General features: G+C 37.5%; 1 long non-coding RNA gene across 1 annotated transcript in view; it reads left to right on the plus strand.

Annotated features, from left to right (window-relative positions):
- The first annotated feature begins 4,835 nt into the window (after positions 1-4,835).
- The window catches only part of LOC130455127 (uncharacterized), a 91,218-nt gene continuing 83,196 nt past the window's right edge, over positions 4,836-12,857 (plus strand). Inside the window, exon 1 of the long non-coding RNA XR_008913043.1 lies at positions 4,836-7,006. This is a non-coding gene — a long non-coding RNA (uncharacterized LOC130455127). The remainder of the gene's footprint in view (positions 7,007-12,857) is intronic.

Genomic DNA, 12,857 nt, shown 5'->3' on the forward strand with positions numbered 1-12,857 from the left:
GAGAAGCAGAAAAATGTTGGGTTTTTTTTGACTATTTACAATTTTTTTCCAGATTAAAATGTTGATACAATTTTAAGGAATCATTTTCTGACATTTTGTGATCCAAGTTCTCTTCCTGCTTCCTCACTTCTCCTCAAGAAGGCAGGTGATGTAATATAGACTATACATATGCTATCATAAAATATATATTTTCCTGTTTGTCATGTGAAAGAAGACACATATGGCTTACACTAGGGAAAAATTCAAGGTTCCATGAGGGAAGAAGTACTTAAGAAAGAGAACACAAAGGCATTTTTTTTCTTCTCTCCTAATGTAGATAAAGGGAAAGGCTCTGTGATTTTGACAAGAAAGCCTTCTGGCCAGAAAATTGTCAATAAATATTTACACCTACCATATACTAGACGGGCAGCGAGGTGGCACAGTGGGTAGATTTCTCAGCCTGTAGTCATAAAGCTTTTATCTTTGTGAGTCATTGCTCTGGAAAAGTCACTTAACCCTGCTTGTCTCAGTTTCCTCATCTGTAAAAGGAACTGGAGAAGGAAAAGGCAAACCATTCCAGTCTTTCTGCCAAGAAAATCACAAATGGGTGGTTGACTGAAAAATGCCTAAAGAATGTACTATATGCAGTAGCAAATTAAAACAGCACTACACTAGCATTGAAGAACACCTGTGTTTTATTTTTCATTCCATAATTTACTAATTACATAACCTCTAGCAAATTACTTAACCTCCTTGATTGTCATTTTCTTCAACTATAACATGGGGGTAACAATATTTGTATTATATCCCTGATAGGTCTGTTATGAGGGGAAAGCACTTGAATCTTTGTATACAAAATCTGGTTTGTAAATAAATAATGAGGATTGTAATGACTTTAAAATGAAATCAGAGTAGGTAAAAACTTTCACTTAGTCTGTCAACAAGACATTTAATAAAAAAATTGCCCAATATATTTACTATAATGTGATTTAGTGAAAAAATAAAAAAGCACCAGGATTGGATTCAGGAAGTTCTAGGTTTATATATTTATTTGATAGCTCACTAGGTGTGGGATACTCAGCAAGCCATGTAAACACTTTGAGTCTTGTTTTTTTCATCTGTAAAATGGGGACAATAATACCTACAATGTCCACTTTACAGGTCTGTTATGAGGTCTCCTTGGTCTCAGCCAATGATTTTACATTCCTGCAAACATGTCACCTTATAACCAGCCTTTTGGTCATTCTTCTGATTTAGCTTAGCTGGTATGTGGAGGACAGCCATTCAGTATCAAGGGACCCATTTTTAAAGCCTTCCCAATAAGAGAAGACCTATTACAGTTTATTGCCGGCAGAGCCTGTCATCATGAGGCATTAGGTAGGACTTTAGTGAGGGAGTCTACCCAAGGAGAGGAAAAGCTTAGATCAAATGGATTCTTGGATTAGACCAGCTTGTTTGCTGTCCAAGACTGACTGATTCATTTTAAAGCAATTGATGAGTCAATCCAGCCAAGACTCACAGACTAGTTACGTACATTGGCACAGCCAAAATGAACTAAAGACTGATTGAAATGGGCCAAGCTTGGGCTACCTGTGAAAGGAGCTGAGTCTTCAAAAGATGCTTTGTGAGATCTTTCTGGCTCCTTTCAGTTTCAGACAAACATGGCTCCTCCATCACTGACGAAGTTCCTGACACATGCTAACGAACAAAGAGGGAAAGAATCCTTTTCTTAGAAAAAGCTGTCAAGAGAAAGCTGTCATTCCCACCAGTGTGCTCTTTATACATTCTGCTGCCTACCCCGGCAGGTTTTGTTCAAAAGATTTTAGGCTGTCATTGCCCTGTCACTCAGGCTCTTCAGTTGCTTTTGACAAAAATAAAATGTTTTCCATGCCACAGAAAGCAGAAACAATTAACTGATGATCCCCTCCCTGCCATCAGCAGCCACACGTTTCAATATTGTTTTTCTTCTGTCTGCAGTTCATAAACAGACAAAAAGCTCCCTTGAGGAAGGAGGGGAGTGAGAAGGGACATTAGGGAGATAGCTATGTCAACAAACATTGTTATACTGACAAGTTCCTTTGGGCTGCTGCTATGGATTAGCATAAGACTCCATGCTTTTTTTTTCTTTTTTCTGATGACCAAAAGAATAGAATCAAATGGAGGGGAGAGTAGAGGGGAGATTCAAATTAAATTTCTACCCTCTTTTGGTATGGTTGAAAACTTGTGAGGGAAGAATAGAGACAAAAGGAGAGGGTCCAGGTCTCAATATTTGAACTAAAGAAGGAAGGGGAATATGGAGTAGCACTGGGTAGCATGAGAAGACAAAAGCCAAGGAATATCACAAATCTAGATTAGAGCAGAGAGGTGGGGAAATGTATTATCAGTCAGAGTCAAGTTTACATGTAGCCAAAATAACATCATAAAAAGTTAGAGGGACTTAGGACATGTTATAAATAAAGCCTCTGATTTTATAGATGAAGAAACAGACTGAGAAAGAGGAAATCACTAATAGACTATTTCATGTGTTGTAGGATTTGAAGGACATCAAGGGAGCTCCCCCCAAAAAATTTCTGCCCCCATTTGGTGTAACAAATCCGGGAACTGCATTTTCAAAGATTTTACTGAATCACAGAATTTGAGAGTAAGGACTTCTCAGTGCCTACCTTGTCTAGCTTGCATTGCTTAATAGATAAATGCTCAGAATCTTGAACCTTTGTTTCCTTGGTTATTTTAGATTTCACAAGTAACACTAATAGGAAAAGATGACATATGTAGGAGAGTGATGGAGGAGGAGGAATGTTGGTGGAATTGGAAAACACAAAGATGGTGGGAGGAACCTTTGGGAAATTGACTAACGTGTCCTTTTTAGGAATGGTGATATAAATTTACCTATTGGCCCTAACTTCCTACCTTATTTTCATAGGTAAAGGCAAGAAGGGTTGAAGAATAGACGTGTGACAACATCAAGATAACTTTTAGTCTAAACATATTATTTAACAAAATTCAAAGTGATTTTTAACAAATGGGTTGATATGTTATGATTTGATGTCACTATTGTGTCATATTTAAATGAAAAAAAAAACCCTGAATACCAAAGCATTTCCTGGTACTTATGATAAGGGTTCCAAAATGTTGTGTAGAATTACACATTTGAAACCTCATGCCTGAGCAATTAGCCCAGATATCCACATCACATGAGACTGAAGACTTTGATATAGATTATATACTAGACAAGAAATCAGAAGACTCGGGAAAGAATTCTGTCCAGATTCTTAGACCTAAGAGAAGGCGGTTTAGTTCAGGTGTCAAAAATGACCCACGGAGAGGCAAGAAATGAGGTGGAACCCCATGTAGCCAAAATGAAATGATTATTTTTGCTCTTTAATAAATATGAAGGCTAAGGTCTAACCCAAACTATCTATTGCACAGACAAGAAGGTTATGACACCCATTTTATTTTAATTGTTTTTTCATTCTGTAGAATTAAAATGATCTATAAGTTATAGTTAGAACACTAGTCACTTCAGATGAACTTTTAATGAACACATTCTATAGCAGCCAAGTATTTTTTCCTTTAGTTATAAATCAGTTTATATTTGAAGTAGAGTCATAAATCAGTTTAAAAGTGAAGTGAAAACATTAAATATTATTAAAGGTTTCCCTATCAATCATTTGCATAGCTTTGCCAGGGGCTTCAGGATCTCTTCTTTGAATCTAACTTTGCTCTGTCTGGTATTGTAAAAGAGACAAGTGTGCACAGAAAAGGGGAGGTTTGAAGGGAAAGCAAGATTTAACATGCGCCAAAAATGGCTGACATCCATGACCTTCATTTCAATGAAGAGTCTGGTGAAACAAAACTCAGGTGATGGTGCTTATAACTAATTGGCAGGAAGAATAAAGCCTGGAATGATGCATTTAGTTATTTCTGTGCAATATAGCTGTTCTAGAGACCTTAGAGTCAGGCCCTCCCAGAGAGACATAGGAGGAAAGTAGAGATGAACGTCTAAGGCTCTGCTGTAGGTGAAGCTTCATTCTGACAGCTTCAGTGATGAGTACAAGGAGGAGGAGAAGACCAGCCTCAAAACAACCACTTACTGCCATCATCGTTAATAAAAAAATCCTCATGAGGACAAGGAGTGCCAGTCACATAAGGCAGGCTCACAGTTCCTCCATTGGAAATTAGTCTTTACACTACTGAACCATTCATTTAACATTTATTAAGCACTAACTGTATTCAGGACAGGGCTGTGCTAGGCAACACTGCTCAGACACAAAGTTTACATAAAATATAATCCCTGTCTTCACAGATTTCATAGTTGAAGCAGGTCTTCCAGCTCTAAATCTAGTCCTGATGCAAATATTTTAGTCAGGGGCAACAATGCCCTCAGGAAACATTCTTTGGGATGTAATTTTCAAATTTAGGGGTGATATTTTCAAACTTTGGCTTAGGAGAGAGTGAACCATGTTTTAAAATTATATGAAAAGAATTTGTAATCAGGAAATCATTATTAAAAAAAACTATAGGTTGATCTTTTTCAGGCTATTTTAAAAAATCAACTAAACCCCAAATGAGTTTTTCTTAGCAATGACAAGAAGAACTAAAGTCGGTGTTGAATAATCTCATTGAACAAAGATCTGAAAATTTTTCATCCAGGTAGAACTTAAGAATGTCAGAAGGAACCATCTGAGCAGAGATAGGAAAGCACTATCAGAAAGACAAAGACACAGAGACACACATACAGAGAGAGAGAGAGAGAGAGAGAGAGAGAGAGAGAGAGAGAGAGAGAGAGAGAGAGAAGAGAAGGAGAGACAGAGACAGAGGAAGAGAGATAAAGGAAAGAAGAGAGAGTGGGGAGAGAGAGAGAGAGAGAAATGGGAGGGAGGGAGGAAACTGGGGAATAATAAAATAAGGATAATTGCTATAATACAATATTTGTGTTGGAAGTCAGAGGAGACAATGTTTTTGTAAGTGGAGACCAGAATACAGACATCTTAAATGCCAGACTTAGGAGTTTGGACTTCATTATTAGATAAGAAAGTGGAGAATCATTGACTGGTATCGAGAAGGGAAATGATATTCTGATAGTGGCTCTTTAGGATATCTAACATAGTAGTAATGTGTAGGATTGACTGAGGTTGGATGCAGGACAGTTAGGAGAGCATATCACATAGTCTAGTTGTGCAATAGTAAGACCCAAACCAAGATGGTCACTGTGGGAAGGGATAGGAAAGAATGGAGGTGTGAGATATTATAAAGGATTATAGAGTTGCCAGCAATGTCAGAGAAGATTTTAATGAATACTTTTTTCCCTCATCTCATCTTTCTTTCTATATGTTCTCTTGTGAGGACAGACTATAGATGATGAGTCATCAAAGGAGACTGAGACGGAGCAGTGAGATAGATAGGAAGAGATCAATAAAATTTTATTTTCAAAAAAAGTTATCTTCTGGCCTTTACCAACATTGTTCCTTTTTGTTTTTTACTCATCTGCTTTTTCTATCAATCTATAAATAATTACTGTGCTTATTATATGCAAGGCACTGTGCTAACTATGGAGGAAACAAAGAAAAAGCAGAAATGATGATTCTGACAATGGGTGTGTGGCCTTTAGGTCTCTAAGGTGGAGAAAATGCCATGTCCTGGGGATCCAGGAGAGGATTACCAAGTGTATGTAGGTTGCATTGAATTCTGGAGAGTCCTGGCTATTATTAGGGCATAAAAGCTTTTCAAAAGAGGTTTTTATGGATGGTAAAAACTGTCTTGGGTTAAGTGAGTGGCAGAGAGAACCACACATGAAAGCCATATACTAGTTATGTCTATTTAGGTAGTAAATCTTAGGTTTTCAGTTAGAAGTTGAATCTATTATGGAATTTCAAGTTCACTTTTCCCCTGATCATGGCATACTTCCCAATGGAGACTGCACCCTGTTTTTTTTTATCCCATTGTCTCGTTTATTGCTTTAATCTCTTTTGTTTACTCAATGAATCTCATTTATCTTTGCACCTTATAATTTCCTCTCTCAGAGGCCCTTGTGTAGAAGATGTTCCCCACTGTTGATATTTTTTAAAAGAGGCATTAATTACAGTTTCTTTCTTCCCCCTCTCCAAACAGACACATCCAGAATGAAGTGAGAACTTTTTTTTCCTCCAAGAAGAGCCTGAAGACCTAATTAACTACAAAATGAGCCAAGATTGCATTTTATTTATTTTTATTTTTCAGATTGTCTCAGTTTAAAATATTTGGCTGTCTAGTAAATGGAGTGGGTAAAACTAAATGTGGCACATCTGATCATTAGTGTTGGTGGGGTGGAGTGTGGGGGCCCTCCTGCCATGGCAGTTCTTAAAGAATGAGGCAGAAAAGCCATGTAACTACCACCCATTGGCCTTGGTCTGTCGTCTACCCTTGAGAAGCTGAGAAAAAGATACTATAGAGGATGAATATCATTGAATATCCGCAGAGGATTTGTTTAAGGGCTAAATGTTTAAAGTCCCTAAGCTAACATATAAGTCCCTAAGTTAATATTTTAAGTATTATCTGAGATCTAAGAATTGATTAAGTAGACATTATGAATATGTGCCTATGTGTATCTCTATGCTATGTGGGTGGATGGGATAATGTTATTAGACATGTTATATTTGACATATAAAAGATAAGCATAATCTAAAACTTGAAATGTAACCAAGGAGAGTCAATTTAACATGATTAAATAGAAATTAAGTCTCAAATGTGTGCCAAACACTATTAGCTAGAGATCTAAAAATGAAAAAGACTGTAGTCTATGCCCTGAAGGAGCTTAAAATCTAATGGAGAGAGGAGGGAATATCTATAAATAAGTATGACAAAAGTGAAGACATGAGAAGGAAAGAGACAAAAAACACTCTTAAGAAAGTTGGAAATGGGAGTGAAAACTTTCAAGTCAGGGGAAGAAGTGAAATGTAAGCTAAGACTGAAGAAGCAAAAGATTTCAACAGAAGATAAGAAAGAAGTGATTTCAAGATCTGGAGTATTACCAGCATGATACGCAAAGGTAGGAGATTATGCGACTATCTAAAGAGGTTATGTTGATATAGGTTGGCTAGATTGAAGACCTTTGAAAGGAAGACTGTGCACAAGGAAAAGGGAAAAAAGTCTAGATTGGTAAATTGGAGCTGTGATATAGAGGATTTGGGCTTCATTTCATACTATTTCAACTACTTGCTGGGGAGGTTTTATAAGAAGTTATTGGTCAGTTAAGAGTTGGATAAGATGGCCTTTGAAGTCTTTGATTCTTTGATTTGATTTGATTCAATGCTTTTGTACATTTAGACAACTGGAAACCACTGATGATTTTTGAGCAACAAAAGACCCATGTTAGGAAGATATCTAGAGCCTGCAATAGGTTAGTGATTGCTCAAGTAGAGTTGAAGAGTAGTAGTATGTTACCAATATTTTGGAAGAAGAATGCACAACATTTGTAACTGATTAGATAAGTGGATAAGGATGAGAGATAGGATTAAAAATGATTTTGTGGAGTTGTGCCCATGTGAATGATAGAATGATGACACCATGAATAGAAATAGGGAGATTATGAGGAGGCACAGGTTTAAGGTAGGGAAACAGAGGAGAAGGTGAGTTCAGTTTTGGATATAGTGAGTTTGAGGTACCCCTGGAATGGACATTCAAGTGCAGATGTTCATCAGTCAGAGTTTACAGGAACAGAGCTTTGAGCAGAGGTTGAGAGTTACCTGCACTGAGTTGCTAATTGTAGCTGGGGATGCTGATGATATCAATCTAGGAAGTTGCCCAGAGAGAGGAGGTAAAGACCTGGGACTTTGGGAGTGACATTCACCCTAATAAAATGAAAACAGAACAGTGAATTAGTGAAGGAGACCGAGGAGTCCTTAGACATATAAATGGGAAACCAAGTGGGAATAATATTTTAAAAGCAAAGGAGGAGAGAATGGTATGAAGAATGGAATGATCAAGAGTGTCATATGCTGGAGATGAGTCAAATTGAATGAAAAAGAAAATAAAGTCTATTGGACTTGTCATTTGAGGTCATTGGTGACCTAAGAAAGAACAGTTTCATCAGAATAATGGGAGTACAAACCAGCTTGCAAAGGGTCAAGAAATGAATGGGTAAAAAGAAAGCAGAGACAGCAAATATAGATCATTTTTACTAGGAGTTTGGCAGTGAGGAAAATATATGTCACAATGTTGTAATAGCATCAATTAAAGATGAATAAAGTGATTGCTGTGGCATGTGAAGGCCTGACAGAGGCTAGAGAATGAGGGGATTCTAGCCAGCATGCTTCATGAGCTCATCCATCATGTCATAGATTTAGAGCTAGAAGGGACATCTGAGGTCATGCAGCCCAACTGCCTTCATTTTATAGTCTAGGAAACTGGAACAGAGAGAAGTTAAATGACTTGCCCAAGGTCACAAAGCACCAAGCAGCAGTCAGGACTGAGCCCAGGACCTTTGATTCCAGATCTATCATTCTTTTCCATTGTATCATACTGATTTACTTCTTCAAAATTCATTTGACAGCTCAGATACAGGAATAGAAGACAGTGAGAAGAATAGCTGGGACACTCCAGCATTTAAAATTGACAGGACATAAACCATGGAGTTGGGTACCTAGGTGGCACAATGGATAAGCATGCCAGGCCTAGAGTCAGGAAGACTACTCTTCCTGAGTTCAAACATGGCCTTAAATAAATATTTGTGCCCCCTCTCTCTTAATTATTTCCTCTTTATCTTCTATGTAGTTTATTCATGAAGATTTGTTTGCTTGTTGTCTCCCCAATTTGATTGTGAACTCCTTGAAGGTAGAGAGAATCTTTTGATTCTTTTTGTATCCCTTGTATTCAACATGGTACCTGGTACACAGTAGGTGCTTAATAAATGCTTATTGCCTGACTAAATTGGGTTCAAGTATCTAATTAGAATTCTGGTTGGAAATTATTTCTGATTATGGTGGTATCTCCCATTTGGAGCTCTCTCAAATTGTTTGAAATAGAAAATGGTAGAGTCATTGATAATGGTGGTTAGGAAAGTTGTTTAGCAAGGAGAGTCAGAACATGTGCTTCTGAATTTTCCTTTTCCAGATAGAGACCAGTTTACTAAGAAGAATGATGAGTGAAAAAGTCAATAGCAATGGTAGCTGAGAAAGTTGTGTTTGGCAAAGGGAAAAAATGGTACTGGCATCCAGGAAGGTCTTCGATTGAAAAAATTACTTAATCTTCTGTAGTATAAGAAATATTGATAGCCTGGATGGAGAAGGAGGTCTCTTCAGTTTAGATCAACTTATGTGACTGCATCATCAACTATGAACTTTTTATTATTTAGGCATTTTTCAGTCCTATCTGATTCTTTTTGACTCCATTTGGGGTTTTCTTGGCAAATACACTGCAGTGGTTTGCCATTTCCTTTTCTAGCTTATTTTATAGATGAGAAAATTGAGGCAAATAGGATGGAGGGGTTGTCACACAGCCAGTAAGTGTCTAAGGACAGCTTTGAACTCCTAAAGATGAGTTTTCCTGGCTCCAGACCTGGAGCTCTATCTCCTGTGGTACCTTGCTGCCCTTGTTCATCTGGGAACTAAGTACTTTCCAATAGGATTGATATGACAAATTAATACTACCAATGAGAAAATCTTGTGTATATTAAAGGTTTGTCCTTTCTTTTAGGCCACTATACCTTTTCCAAAGCCCTTAGGAAAATGTTGGCATTTTGAGAGGATTATCTCCCTCTGTCACCTGACACTTTTATGCTTGCATGGGGCTTCCTTGCATTTCAGATCTCAAAGCACTTGAATGATTTGGTATTATTTCTTTATAATAGCACTGGCCTTTTATTTGGTTATCACTGTGATACAAACAGCAATCAGAGGTAGAAGAACCTGGCTCATTAGTTCCCATCTGCAATTGGGTGCAGAGAAACGAGGTATTTACAGAACCAACATTGAGGTAGATGTTTTTGGCTTTCCTAGTATGCAAAATGGATTTTTATACTAATTGCATATACTTATCTATTCATATACACAAACAGAAGCAGCTGCAGCTAAAAGCCTCAGACTACTAATTACCAGTGTTTACCACATTTTTCTACACTTTTGTAAGCCAGCAAAATCAGTGAGGTCCTTTGAGTAGTCAGGGCAAAGAATCCATAAAATTGTAAAGTAAGTAAAATTTGTCACATATACCCCCAGACCTACTTTTTTAAGCCCCATCTCTCAAATAGAGCCAAAATATCAAAGATCCCTGGGTCTTCTGGGACTTTCCTTGGTCATCTGATTCTCTGCCTTTTTAGTGGCTGTCTCCCATGTCTCAACTCTATCTGCTGAATTCCCCGATTTCCTTTAAGACTAAACTCAAGGTCTACAAAAGCTCTAAGGGGGCAGCTATGTGGTTCAAATGTAGCCTCTGACACTTCATAGCTGTGTGATCCTGGGCAAGTCACTTAACCCCCATTGCCTAGCCCTTACCACTTTTCTGCCTTGGAACCAATACCCTGTATTGACTCCAAGATGGAAGGTAAGGGTTTAAAAAGAAAAGTCAGAGTGGATAAGAATTCTATCCCCACAACCAGCACCTTCTCTGAGATTACCGTTTTATATATCTATGTATATGTATATAAAAATATGACATATATCTATCCTATATATGATAGCTATATTTATATGCATACATTTATCTATATCTTATATGTACATAGTTTTTGTATGTTGTCTTCCTATTTAGAATATGAATTCCTTAAGGTCAGAAGTATCTTTTTGTCTTTCTATCACATTACCTGGAACTTATTTAGCACTTGGCATATGCTTACTGATTGACTATTAAAACTAGGTTGACTAGAATAATTAGATAAACTCTTTCATTTTAAAAGGTAAAATGACAAGATTTAAAGTATTACCCCTTCCATGGGATTGGTTTTTTAACTGGGGATCAAGTTTAACTTTTTGAATGATTCTAAGGTATAGAATTTATTGACATTTGCCAAAAATGGATGAAGAGACCTAGAAGAGATAGGATAGCACCTGCTTTTATTAAAAATTTATTTTTGAAATTTATTTAAAAACAACTGAGTTCTGAATTCTCTTCCTCCTAACCATCCTCCAACCATTGTGAGTTAAATGACTTGATAATTATATATGTGAAATCATGCAAAACATATTTTTCTATTAATTATGATATAAAAGGAAGAAAAATGAAGTGAAAATTATGTTTTTTTCTTTTCTCTGGAGATAGATACCATTTTTCATCATTAGTCTTTCAGAATTATTTGGATCATTGTATTGAATACAATAGCCAAATCATTCACAATTGATTATTCTTCTAATATTTCTGTCACTGTATACAAGATTCATCTGGTTTTGCTCTCTTCACTTTGCATCAGTTCATATAAGTCTTCTCAGATTTTTCTGAAACCATCCTGCTTGTCATTTCTTCTAGTCCCACAGTAATCTATCACAATATTATACCGCGGCATTTTTAGCCTTTCTCCCATTGATGAGGATGCCAACTCCTTAGAAGGCTAGTGCTGTGAATAGGGAACCAAGGGAATGATAAATGCTGTGCTTCAGAAATCCCAGGATATCAAGCTATCCTCTACTTACCACTCCAAAGATACCCTTTGCAGACCCACAAGTAAACAGCACTTTGCTTTCCAAGATGAAATCTATTGAGAAACAAAATAATTCCCTAACCCAAACAAAGTGAAAAGTAAAATCTAGTTTGGGTTGCTGAAGACCTTGATGGTCCTGGTCATAAACTGATCTTAATTCAAATCAATTCTACTCAGTTCCATTATTAAAGCATTCATGATGTGGCAGGCTCTATTCTAGGTACTGGGGATAGAAATACATAAATGAAATAGCCTTTGTCTTCAAGGAGCTTCCATTCCACAAGGGAGAGTGTGGAAAAGAGGAGGACAATATATATTTGTTATTGTTCAGTCCTTCGGTCATGTCTGATTTTTTTTTTTTTTTTACTCCATGGACTATAGCATGCCAGACCCTTCTGTCCTCCATTATCTCCCAAAGTTTATCAAAGCTCAGATTCCTGAAGTTATTTACCATTTCCTTCTCCTGTGGGTCACCTTTTGTCAGAACTTTCCACTTTGTATGGTTCAGGCTGAGGGACCCTGGAGAGCATAGCTCATAGTTTCATTGAGCTACAAAAACCTCTGTGCTATGACCGGGCAGTGATCCAGGAAGGGGACAACATGTATGCAGGGAAGTAACTAGAGAAAAAAACAACCATGTTTTGGAGGGGAACATTTAAAACTGTGGCAATCAGAAAGTCTTTTTATAGGCTGCAGCCCCGTGACCCGAGTTTTGAAGGTTTAAGGGGGCTGAAGTGAGAAAAGAGGACATTCCAGGCATGCAGGCTGGTGCAAAGCATAGAGGTGGGAGAAAGAACACAGCGTACAGGGAACAGCAAATAGGCCAGTTTCTCTGAAATGCAGGCTGCCAGTGAGGAAATAATATATAATCACCCTGGAAAGAAAGACTGAAACCAGATTGCCATGGCTCTCAGTCGGTGGAGAGAAATAAAAGCTTCTTGAGCAGAGGAGTGACAAAATCCAACTCAGGCTTTAGTAATATTCATTTGGCAGCTGCATGGAGGCTGGTTTGGAGAAAGGAAGCTATAGCTAGGGAAATCAATCAGGAGACTTTTACAACCGTCCAGAAAAGAGATACTGAAAGCCTAAAGTGGGGGACAAATACAAGAGATGTTTCACAGAGGAAATTGATAAGACTCAGGAACTAGTTGGCCGTAGAGCAACGAGGGAGAGAAAAGAATGGAAGGTGACCCAGGTTGTGGACCCAAGTGATTAGAAATATGGTCTAAGTGGATTATGTGTGTTCGAAGTAACACATTTCATTATCGTA

This window comes from Monodelphis domestica, chromosome 1, assembly GCF_027887165.1.
Source record: "Monodelphis domestica isolate mMonDom1 chromosome 1, mMonDom1.pri, whole genome shotgun sequence".
Taxonomy (NCBI): Eukaryota; Metazoa; Chordata; class Mammalia; order Didelphimorphia; family Didelphidae; genus Monodelphis; species Monodelphis domestica.